Below are 25,909 nucleotides of genomic sequence, written 5' to 3' on the forward strand. Positions count from 1 at the left end.
TTTGATTCTACACCCTAAAGAGTGTGCCAGAAGCCCTTTGATGCAATCAGCACTAAAAAATACCCAGGAACTTTTTGCATGCTAACAGGGTAAGAGAGAAAGAAGGAGAACCCCAGACACGATAACTTTAAAAAGTAAAATAAAATCTGCACAAATGAGCTTAACTAATGAGGTGAAAGTCCTGCATGATGAAAATGTTAAAACAATGAAGAAATTGGAGAACACACTAGGAGATTAAAAAGAAGACTTGTGGTCATGGGTGGCAGAATTAATACTGAGAAAATGACTATTTTACTCAAAACGATCTGTAGCTTCAATGAAATCCTAATCAGAATTCCAATGCTACTCTGAAACACTACTAGAAAAACACACACAAACTAAGATCAGGTGAAAATAATAAATAAATAAATAAATAAATAAATAAATAAATAAATAAATAAATAAACAAACGAATGAACGAACGAATGAATGCCTGGGTAGTGAAAGCAATCCTGGGCAAGACGAGCAACAGCTGGAGTTACTGCAACAAGTGGCTTCCAATGGCATGCAGAAGCAACCAACAAAACGTGCTGATGTTGTCGCTGAGGGGATGGAACAGAGAACATGGACTGTGGGAGAAAGGTGCCAAAAACATAGGCTGGAGGAAAGACAGGCTCTTCAACAAATCGACGTGGAAAAACTGAGAAAGCATGTAGAAGAAGGAATCTAGGTCCCTATTTCTGACCCTGTTCAAAAATTTCTTTGAACTGCATCAAAGACCTTAATGTAAGCCTGAAGCCAAAAATAACAAAAGGAAACACTCTGAGATACAGGCAAAGGCGATGACATTCTGAATGGGAGTCCAAGAGCTCAGAACATTATAGCAAGATTGCTCCATAGGGTTGCCTCAAATTGAAGCAATTCTGCTCAGCAAGGGAAGCAACTGGAGGAGTGGAGGAACAGCCTATAGCATTGGAGAGTATCTCTGCCAACTATTCACGTGACAAGGGATTACTATCAGGAACATACAAAGAACTCAAAAAATTAAACACCAAAGTAACAAGCCATCCAGCCCATAACTGGGCAAATGAATCAACAAGGCAGTCATTTCAAGTACAAATGAAAAGAGCCCAGCATCCTTTGCCATCAGGGAAATACCTGTTAAAACTATATGCTGTTCCATCTCACCCCATTCAGAATGGCCGTCACTAAGAGAACAACAAACCCTGAGGATGTGACAAAGGGGAACCTTTATACCTTGCTAGACAATGTAAATAGGTGTTGCCAATATGGAAATGATTGTGGAAGTTCCTGGAAAATGACATAGGACCACCATGTGATTCAGCCCTCCTGGTATATATTAGAAGGAATCGAAGTCTGCACACAATATAGTTACACTCCTGTGTTCCTTGCTCTGTCCTTCACAACAACCCAAGCGCTCACTTCGGCAGCAATGTACTAAAATTGGAATGATACAGAGAAGACTAGCATGGCCCCTGTACAAGGATGACATGCAAATTCGTGAAGCATTCCATATATTTGAATTCATTCAAAGTTAAAGATGACCAGGTTTGATGGAACAAGACCCTCTGAAAAGCCTCCAATGACAGTGATGGCCCAGAGGATCCAACATCCACAACAGGTTCAAGACTATTGGCTGAGATGGACCAACCACACAAAATACCTCAATCAGGACTTGGCCGTAATTCTGAATTTTCTTAGAATCCCTGTAAGATTACCAGTGCCCCAATCAGCAGGAGATAATATAAAAAACTATGCCCAAACTTCCAAAATATTGTTCATGAATGTTTGTTTTTATTTAAAGGGGGTTGGTTAGAAATAGTTAATGTTCATAATCATTTTCTTCCTAAGAAAAAAGGGGATATGATATAGAAATTATTTTTTAAGAGGTAGATTATTGGGTCTACCAAAAAACAACTTTTGGTCTCAAAATACTTTACATTGGCATGGATTTTGGTTTATTAACACAGATTTAAGGTCAGTTTTGTTATATGTATATTTCTGCTCTTGTTTAAGATACTATGTTTATACAGCTCATTTGATATTATAATATATAATTAAGAAATACAGATTAATAGTCATCTATTAATAATAAGTCAAACTTATGGTCATATTAGTTAGATTTTTCTAGGTATACAAAGATATACTTCAGATAGATAGGCAACTTTCAAATACTTCAAAGACCTATAGAATATGACATTTAAAATGTTTTAAAAATTTAGACTTTTCTTGACAGTGAGACACGTCTGCTCCTGACAGCACCAATTACTTCAAAGAGGATGATGGGCATTGAAGAAACTCCATAGGAGATTACTTTCATTATGGAAAGATTAGCCATTTGGGCAAGAAACTTCTTTTGCCTTGACTGCTTGACTGTAAGCTATAGAAACTGGACATGTAGGACCCAAAGGAAAATGACTGCTGAACTTTGCTAAAACAAGGTGGGATAGTCCTTCAGGGTTCCTGCTGCACAGAAGAAACTGCCAGACATTCTGCAGGACACAGAGGAAAGCAACTGGCATTCTTTCCAAAATAGATGGGACAGTCCTTGAAATTTCCTGCTTTACTAAAAAGTCTGTCAGATACTCTATCTAGGCCTATATGCTGAAGATGGATGCCCCAATGTTACAGAGGAACTTCGAGTGACTGTCTAGGCAGCCAGATGTCTCTGTCATTTCTATAATTTTGGAAGTTACTTACACTGTACTTCCTGTTTACTTAGGTAATATTATATCCTTCTAGGGTCTTTGGAGTTGAAGAGTAGATAGTTATAATTATAGTTGTCCTTGGTTAGGATAAAAGGTAAATTAGATATGAAATTTTAGACTCACAAATATAGCATAGGTGATAGAGTATTTTCTTTAATTTTTCCAAATATAAATAGACATTGTTGTTGCTGAATTTTTTTCTGTGTCCTGTCTGGCCAGTGGTCCGGACAAATCTCTCACCCACCAGTCCTGCAATGACTCGGACCCAAGTAAACACACAGAGGCTTATATTAATTATAACTGCTCAGCCATTAGCTCAGGCTTATTATTAACTAGCTCTTACCCTTAAATTAACCCATAATTCTTATTTATGTTTAGCCATGTGGCTTGGTACCTTTTCTCAGTTCTGCCTTCACATCTTGCTTCCTCTGTGTCAGGCTGGCAACTCCTGACTCAGCCTTCCTCTTCCCAGAATTCTCCTTGTCTGCTTGCCCTGCCTATACTTCCTTCCTGGCTACTGGCCAAACAGCATTTTATTTATCAACCAATCAGAGCAATACCTATTCACAGCATACAGAACATGCCACAGTACCTCCCCTTTTTTGTCTAATCAAAAAGGAAGGTTTTAACTTTAACATAGTAAAATGACATACAACAAAATAGTTATCAAGCAAGAATTACAGTTAAAATATCTAGTCTATTTGTACTTGGCAAAATTAAAGAAAATATTTTATCATCTATCCTGTATTTGTGAGTTTTATAACTACATTTTCTCTTATTATAACCAAGGAAAACCATAATTATAACTATCTAGTCTTCAACTACATCAAAGACCTCAGAAGGATACAATATTACCTAAGTAAACAGGAAGTGCATTCTAAGCAACTTCCAAAAATCTAGAATGACAGAGACAGCTGTCTGCCTGGACAGTCATCCTAAGTTCCTCTGCAATGTTGGGGAATCCGTCTTCAGTCCACAGGCTAGAGTCTCTCAGCTGCTTTTTCCTGTGTCCTGTAGAATGTCTGACAGTTTCTTCTGCAAAGCAGGAACCTGAAGAACCATCTCACCTTGCAAAGTTCAGTGGTCACCTTCCTATGGGTCCTGCATGTCCAGTTTATACAACATATCATCAAACAGTTGATGTAAGGGCACTTTTTTCGCCCAGTGGCTAACTTTTGCCACCAAGAAAGCAAAGTCCATAATGAGTTTCTTCAATGCCCATTATCTTCTCTAAAGCAGATTGGTGTTGTCAGGAGCAGACACGTCTCAATGTTCAGAAAGTCAAAGTTCTTAAAACATTTTAAATGCCATATTCTGTAGGTCTTTGAAGTGTTTGAAGATTACCTACCTAATTGCAATATATCTATGTATACCTAGAAAACTTAACATGACTATAAGTTTGACTGTCATAGAAGACTAATTTATTAATTAGTTATTAATAATTATTATTAATCTGTATTTCTTAATTATCATTACAATTTAAATGAGTTACATAAACATAATACCTTAAATGAGAGTAGAAATATTTATATATATGTATATATATATAGTATAACAAAATTAACTTTAAATTTATATCAATAAACTAAAATCCATAGCAAGGTAAAATATTTTAAGCAAATTGTCGCTCTTTAAAGTAGATTTGACAATCTACCCTTTTATCCCATCATGTCTATATCCTATATTTCTGTATCACATTGTGACTGTAATTCTTGCTTGATAACTGTTTTGTTCTATGTAATTTTACTATGTTAAAATGAAAACCTTCATTTTTGATTAGACAGAAAAGGAGAAGTGCTACAGGATGGTCTTTCTGTATGCTGTGAAAATGTGCTGATACCATTGGTTAATAATGAAGCTGCCTTGGCCTATGGCAAGACAGGATATATCCAGGCAGGAAATTCAAGCAAAGATACAGGGAGAAGAAAGGTAGAGTTGGGAGAGAAGCTGTGGGCTGCCAGGGGAGCAGGATGTAATAGAACACAGGTAAAGCCACGACACATGTGTCATTACATAGAGTAATAGAAATGAGTTAATTTAAGATGTAATAGCTTGCTAGCAGTAAGCCTGAACCATCGACCAAACAGTTTGTGATTACTATAAGCCTCTGTGTGTTTATTTGGGGCAGAGCAGCTGTGGGACACAGGAAAACTTCCAGCTACACCTATCACCTGATGCATGGAAAAGGAAATTGGGGCATATGGAGTATTATTAGCCATAAAGGAAAACGAAATTCTGTTGTTTGCCAGAATGACCGGGACTTGAGATCACAAAACTGAGTGAAACCAGCCATTCTCAGGAAGACAGAGATGGCAGGAAGGCAGGGGGTTCTACTCTGGGGCAGCAGAATCAGTGGCAGGAGGCCAAGAGAGAATGATGGGAGGCGACCATGACTGAAGTGCACCAGATATGTGTACAAAATATCATAAGAAATCTAATATTTTGTACAAGTGATATCTGCTAATATATTCTCATGTCCCTCAGAACCTCAAACTGTCACATTATTGAGAAAGAAGGTCTTTGCATGTGGCTTAATTAAGAAAGGATCACGCTGGAATAGAGTGTCTTCATTGCAATGACTAGCTCTGCAGAGATGAACAGGGAAGGGGGCCATATGATGATATGGGAGACACTGGCAAGCCAAAGGCTACCTAAAGTTGTAAGAGGCAAGGAACCCCAGGGCCTTCCAAGGAAACAGACACTTTTATTTGGGGCATTTTAGCCTCTAGAACTTGGAGGAAACAAATTCTTGTTGTTTTTAGGCCATCAACATTTGATCCTTTGTTAAGACAGACCTAGGAACCCATCAGAAAAGATGTCCCATTGGATCAAATAGAATCATTTGGATTCTGACTCCAAATGAAATGACGAGTAACAGTGGTATCCCTAGAACAATGTAAACTTCAAATCTCTTTCATCCATCCATCCATGTACCTCTGGTTTCTAGCACTGCCTTGGAGCACAGTTGGCCTTTAATAAATATTTGTGGTATATATATATGGATAAAAATACATATAGCTCTGTAGTCAGAAAGTTTCTCAGGTCCCAAATCCTTCCAGTCTCACCCAGCCCCTCAGTCCCACAGCCACTTATAAAATAATCACTCAGAGGCTTCTATTATATACAAACTGTGTGGTCTATGGCAGGCCTCTTATATCTAGCTAGCTCTTATATCTTAAATTAACCCATTTCTTTTAGTCTATGTTTTGTCACATGTTCTGTGGTTTTACCGGTCTGCTGGCATCTTGTTCCTTTGGTAGCAGCTGGCATCTCTCGCCTCTGTCTCCCTTCTTCCTGTCTCTCTGCTTGGATTTTTCCCACCTGCCTCTAAGCTGCCCTGCCATAGGCCAATGCAGTTTTATTTATTAACCAATCAGAGCAATACATATTCATAGCATACAGAAAGACATCCCACAGCATTTCTTCCCATTTTCTGTCTAATCAAAAAGGAAAGTTTTAACTTTAACATAGCTCCATAGTTTCAAATTTTGAAAAAGATTTTTATTTCCCTGAGCTATTCTGTGAGGCTAGCTTACAAGAATACATTCTGTTGAAGGCTGATTTCACTGTAGCTTATTCAAGATGGGTGTTGGGACCAAATCTCAAGTCTCGTCTCTGAGAATAATGACTGCAGAGGAAGGATAGCAGAGCCAGAGACCTGAAGACAGACCCCAGGCCTTCACCTGCACCAGGGCCCTGCTCCTTCCCAGAACTTTCTAGATTATTATTTGTGTCAGCAAACCTGAAACAACCTTGCCACCAGACACACACGTAGATGGTTTTGAACAGCTGCGCCTCTCAGACTGCCTCTCTGAGGGGTGAGCCTCTGCCATGCCAGGCAATGAATTGATACAGAAACCATACTAGAACATAAAAGTTCTCCTGGCATGGGGCTGCAGGTCGTGTCAGCATCCTGAAAGAAGATCCTGGGAAAAGAAAGGACAGGTGATAAAGGTCACTTCAGAGCCATTCTTGGAAGGTAATGCCTGTGTTCCGGGGGGACTGCAGTGCTCAGATGGAAGGCAGCACAATTATCACTGAAGTACTCCTCTCAGAGAGCTTTAACCCCATGGCTGAACTGTATTCAAAACAATTCTGCTGTGATGGTTAAAAAAAAAAATTATATTCATGCCATGGATTCCCAGAAAAGTATGTTGGTGCCGGGCGGTGGTGGTGCACGCCTTTAATCCCAGCACTCGGGAGGCAGAGGCAGGTGGATCTCTGTGAGTTCGAGGCCAGCCTGGTCTACCAAGTGAGTTCCAGGAGAGGCGCAAAGCTACACAAGAGAAACCCTGTCTTGAAAAAAGAAAAAAGAAAAAAAAAAGAAAGAAAAGAAAAGCATGTTGGCCTCCTTACCTACATGAGCCAGGAGCTGAAAATGAGCTGAGCAGGGGATTGGTCAAGTGCCATCATAAAGACTGTACCCAATCCTGGCTGCGGAAGCCCCACAATCCCAAAAGGTTAGAGACATCCCATGTTTTACAGGGTGTGTACCTGAATGAATAATTCATGGAGAAATGCTTCTAACTCTATTCAGGCAAGATCATATGGTAAAATAAGCGGAAATATCAGATATAATATTCTCTCCTGTGTAGTCCTTCTGCAAAGTCCTGAATCAATCCTCCAGGTTCACCCCTCCCTGTGGAGGACCAACCAAGGTGCTAGAGAGATACAGGTGATTGTTCTCAAGATAATTATGCATGGAAGACAAGATCATGCACAAATAGTTACTTAGCTGTTGCATTTTGAAATAGATACTAAATACTGTATTAGTCAACCTTGTATTACTTAGAATGAGGTTTCTGAGTCTCCCAGTTTATAAAGAGAAAGAGGTTCTTAGTCTATGATCCTGGAGGCTCAAATTCAGGATTGGGTGACCTCTGGCAAGGGTGGCATATCATGAGGTGGCACACTGAAGAATAAGGGATCACATATCAACCCCAGAATGAGGAGGAAATAAGGGATCCCACTGTTCCCTTCAGTCACGCCCTAGTCATCTAGGGCCTCCCAGCAGGCTGTACCACCTGAGGATTGCACTGTGCTTCCCAAGAGTGTCACCCTGGAGCCTCGCTTTTAATCACAATGACCCCTCCAGGATCCCTCAGACCACACTCATGACGTGACACAGTCCTTGGTCTGGGAAAGCGTAGTAAAGGAGACATCTCAAGAATTAAATACATTGATTTTGAAAGCCCGGAATGACGGGTGCATACAAGATAGACTGAGAGGTGCAAGCGAGCCGGTCCAGCCTGCTTCCAGCCCTGTGCCTCTCCCCTGCACAGCTTGGTACTCCTCCCATGACCTCAGGGGGCCTGTGTCCTCACTGCTGCCCATCCGGCCACTCTGATCTCCTGTCACTTCCCCCTGGCTCCTCGGCTTCCAGACTTTTTCTAGGAAGACAACTGAAGCCAGCCGCATCTCTGCTGTTGGCATGCTGTTGTCCCGTTGTCTAGGTATTGGCTGAAGTGTCTTCTCCATGAGCCTGTTTACAAAGAACATGCCCCCCTTGTGCTGTGTCTCCTCTCTTCTTCAGTGTGTTCTTAACACTCATTCACAATTCCCAACAGCTTATTTATTTCCTGAGAGACTTTCACAGCACATTAGCAGGTGCCCAGTCACAGGCATACAGCCACAACTTTGTACAGCAAGTACATAATAGTTACTTGGGAAAACTGATGTTTTCCCAAGTGCAATAACTGCTTGATCAACTGTATTGACTGAATTGAACCCAGGCTGAGCAATGCTGAGGTCAGCTCAGCTTCATAGAAATTGACTCAAAACTTGGTTACAGATTCTCATTCTCCACAAACTCAGCACTATGGTAGTGGGTTCCAGAGAAAGGAGAAAGTCAATTATTGTTAGAATAATGTCACTTCTGTTGACTATGGTGGATTTCAGAAGCTGACTATTGTGGTAATATGGTGAAGTTAGCCAATGTCTCTAGAGGAACTCCTAGGCCCTTGTCTTTCCAACCTTCCACCACTGTGTCTTGGGAGATTGAATCAAAGATACAGTGCTTAAGCTATTAGCAATTAAGTGGATAAGTGACTGTTGTATTTAGCTCTCTCTTCCTGTGGCTTAGAGGATCCTGCAATCCAAATGCTAAAAGCATGGAGGACTCGGGTTGGGATGCAGCATGAGGAACAATGAATGAGAGAGGTATCTCAGGCATCCTAATCCTAGATCCCACTCAAGCTAAGCAGCCATAGACTCAGGTACTGGGGTCTGGTTCACCAGAAGACTGTGAGTGTCGGGGGCTCTCACCGTGCTGTCCTCGGGATAGGTTGCACTATGGCTTGATGAGGGCTCTGCAGCTTGGGGCGGGACTCTGGGTCCTGGGGAAAACGGCCTTACACAGCCATCGTGACAAGCTGTGTTCACCCAGGGATGTTTTGATAATTAAATAGAAGATTTAAATTTATTGATGGTAAATTTATGATGGGTCATACTCAAACAGAATGACAGTCTCTCACAAGCCAGATAACCAGGGAAGGAACATGTTCAAGATGGTCTTTCTAAGGTCACTGAACTTCAAAAGGTACTATAGGTCCCCCCCTGCCTCTACTCCATAACGTGGGATGCTTACCCTCCCCGCTGCTCCCTGCCCCGCCAAGGTCACCTGATGCTTTCGGTCCTCAGTTTCCCACTCTTTCACTTGCTCACAAGCAGCTTCTGTGCCGTACAAATGCATCCTCCGAGTGGTAGCAGACTGACTGCCTGCAGGATTGCATAACAATCTCCAGCACTTGACACAGGCACCAGTGGCCCCCTCACAAGACTCTCACACTCACCTCCTGGTGGTGGTGCATTAGTAGCTTCACGCGTACGTATTTCTGGCCTCCAGCCCAAACTGAATGTAAACAAAAGTATGCAGCACCCACTGTGTCTTCAGCTCTGGGGTACAGGGATGCAGTTTTGTAAACCAGCCTAACACGGAAGGAAAAGAAACATCTTTTCCTTAAAGTAACTTAAAAACTGCTTGTAGTTTGGCAGTAATAAGAATTTTTTTAAGTATATAACCAAGTGCAATCACAAAAGAACAGCAAAACAGATATTGATATTAAGATAAAATACAGTTGCAAGTTAAAACCATATGATGGTTCTTCGAAAATTCCAAATTTGAATTCATAGTATCTATCAATTCTATTTATGAATATATATCCACAGAAATTGAGGGTAAGAATTAGATATTTAATACAGCTGTATTCGTGGCAGCACTATTTATAGCCACAGGATGGAAGCAATCTAACTCTTCATCAGAGGAGGCGAACAGTGGCACACCACACACAGTACAGAGACCATTAGTCATCCTTATAATGAAAAATTTCACACATGCTGCAGCATGGATGTACCCCAGAGAATGATGCTAAGTCAGATAAGCAAGTTACAGGGAGACAGCTGACGTCACATGAGCTATCTCAACCAATCAAATTCACAGACATAGAAATACTGCGGCAGTACCAGAGCCTGGAGAGGTGGAAATGAAGAGCTATTGCCCTACTGGCATAGAACTCCACTTCTGTAGGATGAAAAGTTCTTAGTTTGCATAACAATGTGAATCTCATAATGCCACTGAATTTATACTTAAGAATGGCTAAAATAGTAAATTTTAGGCTACATGTATTTTGTCAATATTAACATTTTTAAATATATCAATGCAAGAGCCTGAGTTATGGTTTGACATATTTTGTTTTGTCTTGGTGTGAGGCCTCCACACATCAGCATGCAGGTATTATTGCATGGCTCAGTTTTACCTCCCACAGGCACCAGAAACCTTCCTCGGAAGCCCCAGCAACCATCCCCTGAGTTTTCATTTCGATCCGTTCTCTCAAGCACAGGTTGGAGGCAATCCTCATGGGTTATTGTTGGTGTCTTCCCCAGACAGCCTGGAAGAAAAAATTAGATGATCAGCATTTTAAAACATTGAATGTCCTTCAAGGACAGCACCTTGTACACAGAGGCCACCGTGGGAAAGGTAGGTACATTAATCATCGCTCTTGCTGAAGATGAAGGAGAAGAAATAAATAAACAGCCTATCATCATAACCAGGTATCAGAGGTTTCTTTGAGGTCATACCCCCATTAAAGAGAATCCCCCTGTTGTCAGGAGCAATGTCATGAATCCTCTGTTCTCCCTTTATGAGTAATTTATGCAAGGAAGAAGCATCCTGCCTATGTGCACAGTATTGCATGCCCCTGTCAGTCTCTCCACTTCCACTGTGGGTGATCTCAAGGCAGGAGAGAGGGGAACTGCACGTGTGTTTTTCCTGCGCCTTGAGTGCCTCTGCCTTAAAGAAGTCCCTACAACTGGAAAGACAACCACTTAAGAAATGTTGAAATATTACCAACATGCCATCCTAATCATGCTTTTCCATGCGGAGTTACAATCTGAATATTATTCTTTAAAGCTTGTCGATTCAGCCAGCTGTTTAAATCACTTATACAGCAATATTAGAGATACTAGAAATGCACAGAAATAAAACAGATGAAAATGGAAAAGTGATAAGAATTGCTAGTGATAACAGTTATTAGCACTTTGGTGTACCCTACAAAATCATTTTCCAATGTGTATAAGAACACAAGAAACAAATGCAAATAAGTGAATGGAGTGTGGCTGAAGATGATGATGGAGTTTTGCTCTGGCAGGCAATAATCTGAGCTAGCACTTAAGATTTTCTGCCAGATATCAAAGGTATCCCAAAACAGGACCTTTTGCTCTAAAGGATGCTGGGAACGTGAGCAGTGGGCTAAGCACAAAACCTTCCCAAACTTGGTAAATCCCCCTGAAGATTCTGTCCTAGTGGTTCAGACTGAGAAACATCATCTCACCTGAAGAGGGAGGAAAGTGGTTCTGATCCCTTTAAATGACCAGATTATAGAAAAAGAGAGGGACTAGAAGAAGGCCTGTCACCCCATCCTATTCAGGAAGGAAGCTTGGGGAAAGAGACAGAGCTAGGGAGTCAGACAAGGGGGCTGGTTATGGCTGTCAGATTGAGGATAAGTGTTTCTGAGTTTGGAATTCTTTAAATAGGCGCCGTCATTTTTAACTCGTGTGTTTTTTAAAGTGTGGTAGCTCAGCTCCCACCCTCCCCTCCCCCCAAGCTGGACCCAATGGTAGGAGCATTAAAATAAAATCCAAGTCAATAAACAAAGTCCCGGAGGCCAGCACTACGTGGAAAACCTAACGGGCCCATCCAGCTTCTCTCTTCCAGTACAATGCCCACAGAAGAGAAGTTTTCTCACACTGCTAATCTAGCTACCATCAGATTCCCATGGGCAGGAATGCCAAGACTGTTAGGATGTAAAAGAATTTGGGTGGCTTTTCTCAAAAACAGAATGATTTAAAGATCAGGGCAGCATAAATTAACTCCTGGTAGCTTTAGAGCCCCAGCAATTTCTACTCCTAGAAGAGTATACTTTTAATTTAAATATTGTTATTTGTTAAAAATTTTAAAGTTTAGTACATTTTATTGTTGTTTGCTTATCTTACATTCATGAATACAAATTCCCATTAAGTAACACACTTTTGCCAATATATCTTTTTCTAAAATGGTGTGGGGGGTGTGTGCTATAACTCTAGGTAAATATTTGAAAGTGCTGTTCAAGGACTAGACAAAGACTCAGCACCTGTGATCTTGAAAGAAAGTAAAGCAAAAGTTCTCTACGTTTCTTCCTTGAAGTATTTCAAGGAGGGGAGGGGAAGACAAGTGGATCATGGTGAGGAACATCATGAGCTCCCGAAGAGGAAGGACCAGAAGGATGCTGCAGCTACAACTCATGTGGAGAATACTAGAAGACTCAGAACTGCAAAAGTGCAAACAAGGATCTTAGGTTGGCTGCTGCTGAAAACTAAGCATCCTGGGTACAGGATGAAACGCCATGAAGCTAGGTGTGATGGCCAACCTGCACTGTCAGCCTGGGGCTGGACTTTGGATCACCGAGCAGATGGCCAGGCACTTGTCTGGCTGTATCTGTCACAGCATTGCAGAGGTGACTAATGCAAGAGAAAGGCCCAGCCTGAGTGTCTTGGACTGAGGAGGACTCCGAAGAACATAAAATACTCGTGAAGGGGCAGGAGTAGTTCTGTTTGCCAGGAGACCACACGTTCGGTGACATCCTCTGGGCTATGATGACTGGAGTCTTCTGATACTCTGAGACCAAGCACACCCTTTCTCCCTTAAGTAACTTCCTTCCGGTATTTCATCAGAATAATGATGCAAGTAACTAGTAGGCAACAATTAACATGGTACAAAGCAATCAGTTCCAGTGGTGACCAGAGATGACTGAGCTAGTGTGAACTCTGAGTATCTGGGGCATTCTGTGTGCATCCCAGAGTGCTGTGCCCTGGGAGTGGAACCAAATCATTCCTGGGGCACACGTTAGTCTGGGTTTCCCTTATTAAAATATTCATCAGTTTTCCAAATGGTCAAGCTGAATACATGATTTGCCTGACCAGAACAAAGCCCACACACCCTTTCAAACACACCAATGAAAGCCACACATCCGGCAACACAAAGTCCATAGTTTTCAGCACTCAATCCAAAGTTACTAGACATGGTCTCTGAACCTAGAAGATGAGCTCAAAATCCAGGATGAAAAGTAAGAGAAGTAGATTGGTAGAACATTTATCAAGTAAAAAAAACTATTTACAACTTTTTCCTTATCATTTCCTATATTTAATGAAAAAGTTACCTGATTTGGGCTCTTTAATAAAAACCAATGCAATGGTCAGCCCCCAGCAACAGCACTTACCACTAGCCACCATGTACATGGGAAAACAGAGAATAAAGTATCCAGATTTTTAATAAATACACCGATGGGTCACATAAACATGTCAATAAAGTACCATGTGATTGTTGTTATAAGAGTCTGAAACCAGATTGGTTGGACACGAATTCCTCTCCCACCTGTTGTGGCAGTGTGACTAGGCAACTACTTACCCTTTCCCTTATCTGTGAAATGAGATGACCACAGTGTCTTATCTCACACAGTTGTTGAAGAACTTAAATCAGTGAAGAATTGAACCAACATATTGAACACATCAGTAACATCATACAACCAATGATAAAAGAGTTGAAGAAAGTTTCATGAGCTTTCCAATGATAGTACTTTATACAGTGATTCTCTTTTCTGAATGTATGTAGTTTTGAATTTACTTTCAGACTCTCTAGGCAAAGTGTTGTGGCCAATGGTATTTCTGTGACCAGGCTAACATGAAATATTCATATAATATGTGAAGAAAAGAAAGTTCCTTCCAGGCTAAACTCTCTAAGAGACTCTAGACTGTGTCTGGAGGAAAGGGACCACTAATCTTCTAGGAAGACAATCCTTGGTCCAACCACAGTGACAAGCCCAGTTCTAGACATTCAGCTGAACAAACAAAGCCTAGGATTTAGTTATTTTCCCAGAAACTAGATAAACAGTAACTTCCTTCTTAGTGTCTCTTTTTAAAGTAAGGAGGTCTCCACCTCCCATAATCATCACTTTGCTCTGCACTTCTATTTTGAAAGTTGCTTTTCCTAGATTTTGGCTATTTTAGGATAGTAAAAGTCATTGGCAAATATGCTCCATAAATAATGAATGGATGTAAATAATATGTTGCTGCCAATACATGCATTTTAAAGCCACAAATTCACCCAATAGTCAGAAGTACAGTGTCAGACCCAAGCAGTTGTATGGACAGAAACCCACCCACTCAGTGAGGATGCTGGATCTGGACACAGCTAAGGCATCAAGAGTGTAGACAGCTCTGAACACAGGCCATTTTCTGTAATCACTTGCAATGGACACAAAGTGCTTTACTTCGAGTCTTTGCTTCTTGGACACATCAACTCCAGTCTTCTCTTCATTGCCCCTGGCTCTTTCTGTCTCACAACAGCTTCCATCCCCTATCTTGGACTTGGTCCTGAGTCACAAGGATCTTACTTAAGGCGTCACTGAATTTTCCACTCAGTTCACTTGTGAGTGACTGTTCCTTTCAGTCCAGAGAGAGAGACAGAGAGAGAGAGAGAGAGAGAGAGAGAGAGAGAGAGAGAGAGAGAGAGAGAGAGAGAGATATTAAATATATGGCCAGTCCAGCTTACCTGAACAATCTACAGATTGCTTGTAGACTATCAAACTGCAGACTAGTAGGTCGGATAGTCCCAGGTCTGCATGGGAGAAATCACAGTGCAAAGTTCCCACTCCCCTTCCACCTCTTTATGTGTTATATCAGTGCTTTATCAGAAGGATCTGTGAGCAAGCAGGCATCATGCAAGTATCTAGTGTACATGTCAAGAGAAAACAAGCTCTGTCCAGGCAACATTCTGAGGCTGGCATCGCTTTTTTGGAGTGCCCACTCTGAGAGCTAGAGTCTTAAACACAAATGTAGGTTGAGTTCATGTAGGTCAAATATTACATAGCAATATTTCATGATTATTTTAGAATAGGACATAGGAAGGGCCTTTTAAAAAGGTAGAAAGTAGAGCTTATAGTTGAAACAACTTATGAACAGTTCTCCAGTCAACTCACATCTAAGAATAGCTCTCTGCTACGGTAGCACAATAAATAACACATTCATAAGTCATAGATGGTCCCCATCTCGTTTGTTTCCTCTGTTCCTGGACTCCTGAGTCTTCTTGACTGTGGAAGATTCACCTGTTGTCATTTTACTTTCTCTTGACGTACGCCTTGTTCACGTTATCCATGTGAAACACTGACACTCCTAACAGTTCTTGCCCGGTTGACACCTCTACATGTCTAGGCTGGGCGGCTAAAATGTGTGCCTAACCTCTGAAAGGGTAGTTCTAGCTATCATTTAAAGTTAAATTTTAAGAATTGTATCTCCGCTTGTCTAGATCTTTCTCTCCTTCTTAACCAATACAGAAGGTCGGCAGCGGGGCCAGCTGCAGCCTTCTTTCCCTGTGTTCAGATGCATTTCATAGCCCTGTGGATGCGGTTTTCATTTTATGTCATTTGTATTGTACAGTACTTAAAACTTAGAGAAAATTCACAAGAACTGTACTAGATTCCTCTGTCTAGTCCTTCCTTCCCCTACTTGATCCATTTTCCCCTATCTGTATGTCCCTGTGTTTCTATAAAGTGTGTGTATGTACATATACACTGTGTGTACATAAATGCTTATTCGGATGAAAAGCATCTTTCCCTTCCCTTTTATATAGCCTTGCAATGATCTTTGATGTATCTGTGTTGATAAATGTGCAAGCATTTCTCAAAGGCAGTGGCTCTCCAAACGTTCACAGATATCTGGGAATCCACAAGAGTTCACAAGGTCAAATAATTTTCATAATACAAGAACATTACTTTCCCTTTACATTGACAGTACTGATAATGTGAAAGCGAAGGGTAACAAGTTCATGCTTAAAGACAGAGGCAGCAAAGCCTATCAGCTGTCATGGCATCAGTGAGCTCGTAATAAAGATCTAATACCAAGGGAGTTAGTACTAAAGGTACAGCAGGGATGTGTGCTCTTACTATAAACAATAATAGTTGACCATATTACTGTCATGGGCTTCATCGCCATGCATTTGCACTTCTTACTATGAGTCTCTTGCAAAAAAAATTCTCTTATAAATCAACAAAAATAAAGTCTATAAAATTTCCACCTCAAGCATGCATGTTTTTTAACATTCTGTGTGACAACATGAGAAGGAATCATTAAGCACTTCCGATATGTGTGAGGTAGTCATCTCAGGAAAAGAGCCATGTATTTTTGTTTTGTTTTGTTTTGTTTGCACTCTTTGGAAACACCATTTTTTATTGATTAAGCTTGCCCTTTGACAATTTCACACATACATGTTAATGCATTCTGATTCCTGTCACCCCCTACCCCCTCTTACCTCTCCCTACACTTGCCCCTTGCCTCCCGATATCCCTCCAATCTACAGGCCCTTTTCCCACAGTCATCTTTTGTTTTTGTTTTTTTATATCCTCTGAGTTTAACCAAGGCATGATCATGCTGTGAGTTCACAACCAATGTGTTCACAACCGAAGACTGACATTATCTCCCTCTGTGTGCATCATTAGCTAAGTCAGTCCTTTGCCGGGGGAGTGAGGGCCCTAGGCTAAATCCTGTGGTGGCCCAGGACAGGCAGCTGCAGGTGTTATGTTCAGTACTGAATGGCTGTCAAAGTCTAGAGTCCTCCTCTGGACCATCATTTCCTTACATTCTTTCTTCTCCCTGGTCCACATTGTTCTCTGGACCTTAGAGGAGGTAATAAATGTCCTGTTTAGAGCTGAGCACTCAACACCCATTGATTCTTAGAACCTTAAGCAACCATTGGTATTTGACTTCACCATCAAGTAATTTTTTTTTACTTAAAAGAACAACTGGTTTTGACCTAGAAAAATTATACTCATCACCAAGAATTTGTGATCTTGAAGCAAAAATATTAACAATATTGGTTATCCATACTAAAGTTGAAATTTCAGGAAAATTTTAAATTTTGAAGAGAAGTATCTGTCCTCACAAACTCAATAGTTTTGCAGTATCTAAAGACTTTTCTGATATGGTCTGTAAATTGCACTAACAACTCATGCATTTGTATCTGTAATAGCTAGAGTTTTAGTTGCTGTTCTTGCTCTGAAGAGACACAATGTCCAAGGCAATTCTCATAAAAGAAAGCATTTAATTGGGGCTTACTTACAGTTTCAGGGGATCAGACCACTATCATCACAGCAGGGAGCATGGGGGCAAGCCTGGAGCTGAAATGGTAGCTGAAAGCTACAGCCTGATTCACAATCAGAGAGGGAAAGGGAGAAGGAGAGAGGGAGGGAAGAAGACAGAGAGAGGGGAGGGGAGGAAGAGAAAGAGTATCTGGGCCTGACATGGGCTTTTTGCCACCCCCAGTGAAACACTTCCTCCAACAAGGCCACACCTCCTAGTCCTTCTCAAATAGTGCAACTCCCAGATAACTAAGCATTCAAATACATGAGCCTTTGGGGGCTATTCTTATTCAAACCACTACAGCTAGGTAGCTTAATGAACCCATATTGTCCAAAAGACTAATGTATGATGTTATAAATTCATGTACAAGTTTAGGACCAGGTTCTCAAAAGACTCCAGATGAGCAATACATTTCTGTGCAAGAGTGTAAGACTTCAACCGACAAATGTCAGATCCCACACTGCAAGCAGCTTGAAGGAAACATGCAGGATTTTAATAGAGTATCAAAAAGAATAGCTATAGTTATATGGAAATAGCTATAAAATAACGCCTTGCTTTGCAACTACATATAGAAAACTACATTTTCTTCGTATGCTTCACATAGAGCAGCAGATAGCAGCAGGCAGTATGAAGAGGCAGACATGGGAACCCAGCTATCAAAGGATACCGTAAAGGGATTTACAAAATTTTTAGAGATGACAATGCCAGTCCTACCATTTCTTTGTGTGTGTGGTTTAGATGTATACAGTTATTTTTAAATGTTTTATTAACATTTAACACGTTTGCAATTCTGGTTGATAAATGAATCAATAAAATCGCCTTTTAAATTTTTGAAAGTTAAATTTTAATTTCATAGGTATAGTTCACAAAAAGAAGAGCTGCTATGTGGGGGTACTTGTTTCACAAGTGAAAATGAGTTCCGAAACTAAAAACATCTGTAGATTGCTGCTCTAGGCTGTAAATCTGGAAGTGGATTTGGGATGGTATAAGGTGGGCACAGACTCACCACTATCAGATCACGTCAAATTGGTACCAGACAAACATAATTATAGGTCTGCGTGGTTGAGCTAAGAGGCAGTAGCCTTATTGAATTATCAGCGTATCCCCTTGGCATGAACTGGTTAGTAACTAAGCATAAAATGTTTAGGTATATTCTATATAAAGTTAGCTTTAAAACAATTTAGTCTAACTATATATCCTCTACTCTCATTATTTAAAAAAACCCTCAAGAATAACGTTTTTTGAAATAAATACACAGATTAAATGTGCTGTATCACTGTTGTGACCAAAATATCTGACAGGAACAACTAACTCTAGAGGAACGGCTGGTTTCAGTGTTCTCAGTTCGTCACAGCAAAGGAGGCGTGGCAAAACCACTCAGCAGAGGAGGGGTCTACACTGGACCTTCTTTCTATTTCAGCCAACCATAAGGCAGAAAGCTGGACTAGAAGGCGGGCCAGGATGTCATCCTCTAAGCCCCTCCCCAGCAACCAACTTCAGCCAATCAGGTCCCACCTCCTAAAGCTTCCACAACCTCCCAAACAAATCTACAACTGGCGACCATTGTTCAAACACACAAACCTGTGGGAAAGGTTTCAGACTCAAATCAGAACTTGTACCTAGAGACATTAAATTTCATTGCAGTATTTTACTAATAATTAAGTCACATAGGTGCCCTAGACAACCAATGAATGGAAAATACTATATATTCTTCCAGTGTACCTACAATATAATTATTCGGGGAGCATATGAACTGATTAAAAGAAGTGCAATGACTGAAACATGTGGCCTATTACCATGTAAAATAGATTTGGGACTAATTCTACAACTGTTTGATATTTTTAAAAAAGTGTGTGATTCAGTATATTAAAGAGTTTTATGTATAGACAATGAGAGATGATTTAAGATTTCTTAACATGAAAATACAATGCAAGAAGAAGGTAGGAAGAAATTATATTAATTCTTTCAGAGCAAGACATTATAATAAGCTGAATCATACAACTTTTAATTTTAAAATTGTGTGTTAAAAGGAGTAAAAGCTCTTGGGACCGGATAGAATAGGGTAAGATTATGAGTCCAAAAAGAGACATTTTGGAGATCATTTCTGCTAACGTCTTCTTATGAAAGCCTCATAGATGAAATGGCCTTTCAATCACATCTGAAGTCATAGAGAATTTTGTGTATAATGAAATGTTAATGTGATTTTTCTTGACTGACATAATTCTAAGTGATTCATTTTCGCACTGTTTCCTACTCATTATAAGACTGATTTAATTTGGCAATTATAATTAAAGCCTTTTTTATGGCAGGCAACTACATAGGGAAATGAGACTTTTCTCGTTTATAAAGTAAGAGTTTTCTTTAGAAAGGAACATTCGCTAGACTCCACATTTATTGAGTTAAACCTTAGAGGGGTAGAGGAATAACTGAGCAGGGGTTCTCAACCGGTGGGTCCTGACCCCCATGTGTTCACTTATCAGATATTTACATAATGATTCAGAACAGTAGCAAGATTATATTTTTGAAGTATCAATGAAATAATTTTATGGTTGAGGTCACCACAACATGAGGAACTAAAAGTGTTGCACTTTAGAAAGGTTGAGATCCACTGTATAAGACAATCCCCGATTAATTTTAATTATTCCCCTACTTTTCCTAGCTCTGACTCCACTTTAGGTTCAGAAATGCGTGAAAATATTTTAAATTTAGTTTTTCTATGTGGAATTATTACTAATGTTTGAGACATCTATGCATTTATTCACCTGTTAGTGGACTATAATGATAGGTAGGTTCTGACTCATAAATGACTTCGGTCCATCCAAATAACATACTGTGCCAATATGTTAATACTGGCACAGATGAGCATTAGCTTAAGTGTTCATCATAAATTAGGACCCGAGGCTGTGCTCGGGTGGATCGTGTGATTACCTGTAAGGGTGTGGTCCTCAGAGTGTAGTGTGGGCTGGCAAAGGAACCTCACGGACAAACGAAGCAGGGAGCACGCTGCCCTCTTTCTGTGGAATGAACTCGGCTAAGGAACTGGCACTCGCGATCCCATGTTAACATCCTCACAGTTAAGGGAATGAGCTCATCTGGGAAGCCACCCAAGACGGGGAGCTTCAGGGCTCCCAGCCCAAGGGCTTCGGAGTCACAACCATCAGGGAAGTCCATCCACGAGTCTGGCAGAGCTGCCTTACTGGCCAGCTGCAGTTCGGTCCTTGTTGCAGCAAGGCTGAGCAAGCCAGGAGCCACAGCAGAATCTGAGAAACTTCATTCCCGCACCTTTTGTCTTCTCTAGGGAAACAGATGCAAGAGACAATAAATAATCTTTTTTTCTAATTTTGGCTTACAGGAACCTCGGGAAAAATACCATCCATCAGGGGAGAAATGGATCGTTTTGTGTAGTAGTCTAGTTCTCAAGCTCAAGTTCAGCGCCATCCTTTGGGGCTCTTCCTTGGCCAGCCTGTAACACACAATCCCCATTTTTAGTTCTCTACAGAGGGCCATGGTCTTGGTCATTTGGCAGCTAGTGAGGGTAAAGTAGATGGATAATTCAGATGCAAATCCTGAAACCAGGCAGTATGGATCAGAATTCTGACTCTCCAACTCTAGAGCTGTTAGCAAAACTCTGTGCCTCTCTGAAATGTAGATAATAATTTTATCTACACCCTTGACTTGGGATGAAGTTTACTGCATAATAAGTAAAATATTCAATCCAGGACAGGACAGGTGAGTACTTAATGAGCCCGGGCTTCCCCTCTTTGGTTTTTTTGTTTATTTGTTTGTTTGTTTTGATGTCTATCCTTCCAGCAATCATGTTCCTGTCAGCCTTGGTGACCCTGGGCCTAAACTGTTGCCTGAAGTACAAGTGAAATTTTCAATATTTATGTTAAAAACTGATTAATTAATAATTCTCAGATAGGGCTCATTTTAACCCAGCTTAGCAGACTTTAAGAAGGTCTGAAGCGGGGCTGGAGAGATTGTTCAGCAGTCAATGGCACTTGCTGTTCTTTAGAGGACCCACATCTACTCCCATCTGCTTCAGGTAGCTCACAGTGTTCATTAACTCTAGCCTCAGGAGCAGCTGATGCCCCCCCCCCATCGTCTCGGGTACCTACAGACACGTGGATGTATGCACAAATAAAAACAAAACCTTTACAACTAAAAAGGCCTAGGCTGATGAAACTGCTTACACAATGGTTCACACTCTGAACGACAGCTCTGATTCAGATGGTGGTCAAGAATCTTAGTTGCTACAAAATAATGAAAAGACTTTTCTGTTCCATGTGCTCTGCGGGTTTTAAAACCTCATTTACTGTTGTAGGTAAGTCCAAGCCACACTTCTCAGGTCACCTCCGAATCCACAGTATAAGCCTGCCTGTCTTTTGGTTCCTCATGCTGTTCCCTGCTTCCCTGAGCTATGTGACTATCTCCAGAGTATTATCCTTGAGAAAATCAGTTGTAATCGCCAGGCTCATAATAAAAGGCGTGTAGTATGTTTTATCCAGACAGGTTCTCAGTGAATCCAAGTTGCCTTCACATCCAAGTTGCCCTTTTCTCAGTCAGTTGGACTAGGCATGTTATTAATAATTCCAAATTCAGTCAGGGACTCAAATGGAATAAAATCTGGTGCTGAAAATACATCCATCTTCTCAAATGACCAGATTCAAGATGATTGCATCATAGTGCCTTCTCCATATACTGGTCCATCCAGGAAAAGCCTCCCTCACTGAATTTCAAGAGTCCAAGGCATCTCTTCAATCAGTGATTGTTGTGGGTGATTTATAGCATGTGTGCATTTCAGAGTATTTGTAAGACACAGGAACATAAAGCAGTCATAGTCATCAGAAAGCTCCAGATAGTTCCATTGACCTAGGAGAAAGTTGCAGAGATAATTGAAAGGAAAAGGAACCAACATAGAAAAAAAATGTATGTGTCATAAGGAAAATAAAATTCAAACTAAGAAATTACTGTATCAGTAAAATTTCATTTTCTTTTTAAATCTCTCTCTCTCTCTCTCTCTCTCTCTCTCTCTCGTGTGTGTGTGTGTGTGTGTGTGTGTGTGTGTGTGTGTGTGTGCAGATGAATTGCTAAACAGTCTTATTAATAAAAAAAAAAAACCCCAAAGCCAGATATTGGGGTGAAAGCTGAAAGATCAGAGAGACAGAACAAGTCACAGCCAACCTTACCTTGCCAACTCCTCAGCTGATCCTGTTTCCTCAGACTGAAAGCCTCTGAGTCCTCACTGGAATGAATCTCAGCTGAACTGCTGCTAAAAGCCTAAAAGCTTAAAAGCCTCTAGTTCCTGGTTCTCATGTCTTATATACCTTTCTGCTTCCTGCCATCAATTCCTGGGATTAAAGGTGTGTGTCACCATGCCTGGCTGTTCCCAGTGTGGCCTTGAACTCACAGTAATCCAGATGGATCTCTGCCTCCCAGGTGATAGGATTAAAGGTGTGTGTGCCACCATTTTCTGGCCTCTATGTCTAATCTAGAGGCTGTTCTGTCCTCTGATGCTCAGATAAGTTTATTAGGGTACACAATATATCAACCGTGTGTGTGTGTGTGTGTGTGTGTGTGTGTGTGTGTGTGTGTGTGGTGTAGTAGCAGTACACAAGTGCTATTTATTGCATGTATACAGAAGGTCAGAGGATGACCTCCAGTGACTGTTCTCACCTTCCACCTCACTGGAGACAGGACCTGTTGTTCACTGCTGTGCTCTGACTCACAAGATTTCAGAGGGTCTCGCTTCTCTACCTCCCCCCATCTTGTCATAGGAACACTGAGATTATAGGTCTGCTACCACCCCTGGCTGTGTGGCTGGAAGTGGGTGCTGGGGATCTCCATGCAGAGCCTCATGCTCACAATGCAAGCGCTCCTCCCAGAGCCACTCCCATCCCAGACACCACATTCTTCTTTAAGAATGTTGGTTGGTTGGTTGGTTGGCTGGTTGGTGTGTGTGTGTGTGTGTGTGTGTGTGTGTGTGTGTGTGTGTGTGTGTCTGTGTGTGTGTATACCATTGCTCACACATAGGGATTAGAGGATAATCTAATCAGAAAGACGAGAAGTCTTTCCTTTCCTTCCACAGCATGGGTCCTAAGAACAGAATTCAGGTTGTCAAGCTTGGTCTCTAGTACCTTTACTATCTGAACCATCTTTCTGGCCTCCAAGCTTCATATAGTTAATGAACTTACAGTGTTATTATCCCTCTATTCTGGTTAATTTTTGTTGTTGTTATCAACTTGCTACAAGCTATAGTTATCTGAGAAAATGGAACCACAACTGAGAAAATGCCTTTGGCTTATAGGAAAGCCTGTGAAGGCTTTTTCTTAATTAATGATTGATGTGGGAGGGTTCAGCCCGTGGTGGGCAGTACTCACTCATGGGTAGGTAATCCTGGGGTGTACAAGAACCCTGACATAAGAAGTTCTCAGTTCATTGGTGACACACAAGTAGCGTCCACCCACCAATCTACCACATATAAAACCAAAGCTGTGGTAAACCATAAGAAGAAAAAAAGGTGGATGTAAAACTAAAGGAACTGGAGAGAAGAGGGGAAACCTTCCTAGGGAAGACAGCCTCAAACTAAAGAGTAGATGGGGGAAATAGATGGTAAGTAGATAAAATGGGGTAGCATGCCCCGATTCTGTGCGGAAGGAGGGTGATGCACACTATGAGGGTCTCGAAGTAAAGTCGGGCGAGGAACAAGGCGTAGTGGGTGTGGTGAGTTGTGCAGCTGTACAGAGTCCAGATTCTTTGGGGCCTTGTCAGCCTCGAGGCATTTTTACTTACAAGTGATGGGAAGCCTTTTAAACATGAACTTATGTCTCCATCACAGGATCCCACCACTGTGCAAGCTGCTCCTCAGTGCTTTTATTGTTACATATAAACAAAAATTGGGTTTATTCCGAGGAAAGAGAGTAAGGACGCAACTAGTAGACTCTGAGGAAGTTTCAGCTGGAAAGCCCCGGTCAGCACTGCTGAAGATATGAGAAAAGCCTGAAAAGTGACTCAAAATGCGATATGTGTTGAAAACTGTCTGCAGAAAGATCTACAGGGCTCCCACAAACCGGAGCTGATGCTCTCTCCTTCAAATGCCCTGCGACCAGGTGAGGATTTTCTCATGTCCCAGCCCTCCAAATGTCCATCACAACTTCAGAAGTAAAATGAATGGTAATAAGAAATTGATTGAAGTTCTGCCCTAGGGTAAAATAATGATTCATTGACGTTTGTAGCGTTTTATTGTAAGTGTGGTGGAAATGATTATTATCTTTAATGGTTAACTGAGTAATTGATTATTGATAAATGAGTACTCTATTCAAGCCAAGATCCATCTTACATCACCTGGAAGAGGACGATGTTCCTTCTCTTTTAATGACCGTTAAGTGGTAAATAAGGAAGTGGAAATGTTTCATAACTTACATATTAAGTATCTTGGTCATTTAACCATCTCTACAATGAGAGCCATAAGGCAGCTGGGGGTAGGTAGCCAACATACGGAAAGATCAATGACTGTTTTTCAGAGTTTTATTGAAAGTGCATTATAGATTGTCTTGCTTTTAACATTATTACTTCATTGAATAACGATATATGAATAGGCCAAGGGGAAAAATCAGGACTCGGCTGAGCAGGGCCATCCGTGTAACAGAGTGAGGATGGTGTAGGAAAACAGTCTCCAGACAGAACGCTAATCCCATCCTCGCTTTCACTATCCAGTGCAAGCAGGATGCACCTTCTCTGCTTGAGCGTCATCTGCTCGCTTTTCTCCCCACATCCTCTGCCTTCTGCTGTCTCCTCAGAGTTAGCACACTGAACCCCTCTGCTGGTCTCTCATTACCTAAAATTCCCTCCCTACCACAACCGCTCTCTGCCACTGAGGTGTACAGTTCACATAAATCTCCCAAGCACTGCGGTGTTCTCGTCTGCAGTCATAATTTCCTGCTGCAATTAATTCCCCTTCTATCAGTGTTTTGATCTCAGTCCGACCTTAGGAAGAAAGCCATATTAGCTAGATAGTTTACGCGGCTTCCATCATCCTGTTTTGGGGTATATTCATGTGAATTCATCTTAGCAGATTATGTTAATTGTGTGTTGGGTTGCTGATGAGAGGAATATCGGGTGGGTTCACAAAGGGATAGGTAGTTGTATGAACTGATGTCTCGGGACAGATGGATCCTTTGCTCTGTGGAAGCAGGAAGAGTGTTTGGGAAGTCACGGACTACGTAGTCCACAAAACCAGTCAAAATCCTTGTTCTTCCTCATCTTCTGGATCACCTTCAGAACTGATATTTAACTGTTTCATGAGATTAGGACAGGGATTAAAAAAATACTGTAGGTAAATTATGCCCAACACAACATCTGGGCACATGAATAACAAAAATAAATAAATAAACCTAATTATAATTCTTACAGAAATAAGTTACCAAGACATGCAAAGAACAGTGTACACCAACCATAATCATGTAGAGTTTTGTGTCTGCTTTATTATAATCCCCAGGAAGCATCGTGTGGGCTAGCCAAGCACTCGGAGGGACAGA

General features: G+C 41.1%; 1 non-coding gene across 1 annotated transcript; it reads left to right on the forward strand.

The window, feature by feature from the left end:
* Positions 1-1,415: 1,415 nt before the first annotated feature.
* On the forward strand, positions 1,416-1,520 carry LOC114691902. The gene has a single exon (XR_003734302.1). It is a non-coding gene; the product is annotated as a U6 spliceosomal RNA (small nuclear RNA).
* Positions 1,521-25,909: the final 24,389 nt, after the last annotated feature.

This window comes from Peromyscus leucopus, chromosome 10 (assembly GCF_004664715.2).
Source record: "Peromyscus leucopus breed LL Stock chromosome 10, UCI_PerLeu_2.1, whole genome shotgun sequence".
NCBI classification, from domain to species: domain Eukaryota; kingdom Metazoa; phylum Chordata; class Mammalia; order Rodentia; family Cricetidae; genus Peromyscus; species Peromyscus leucopus.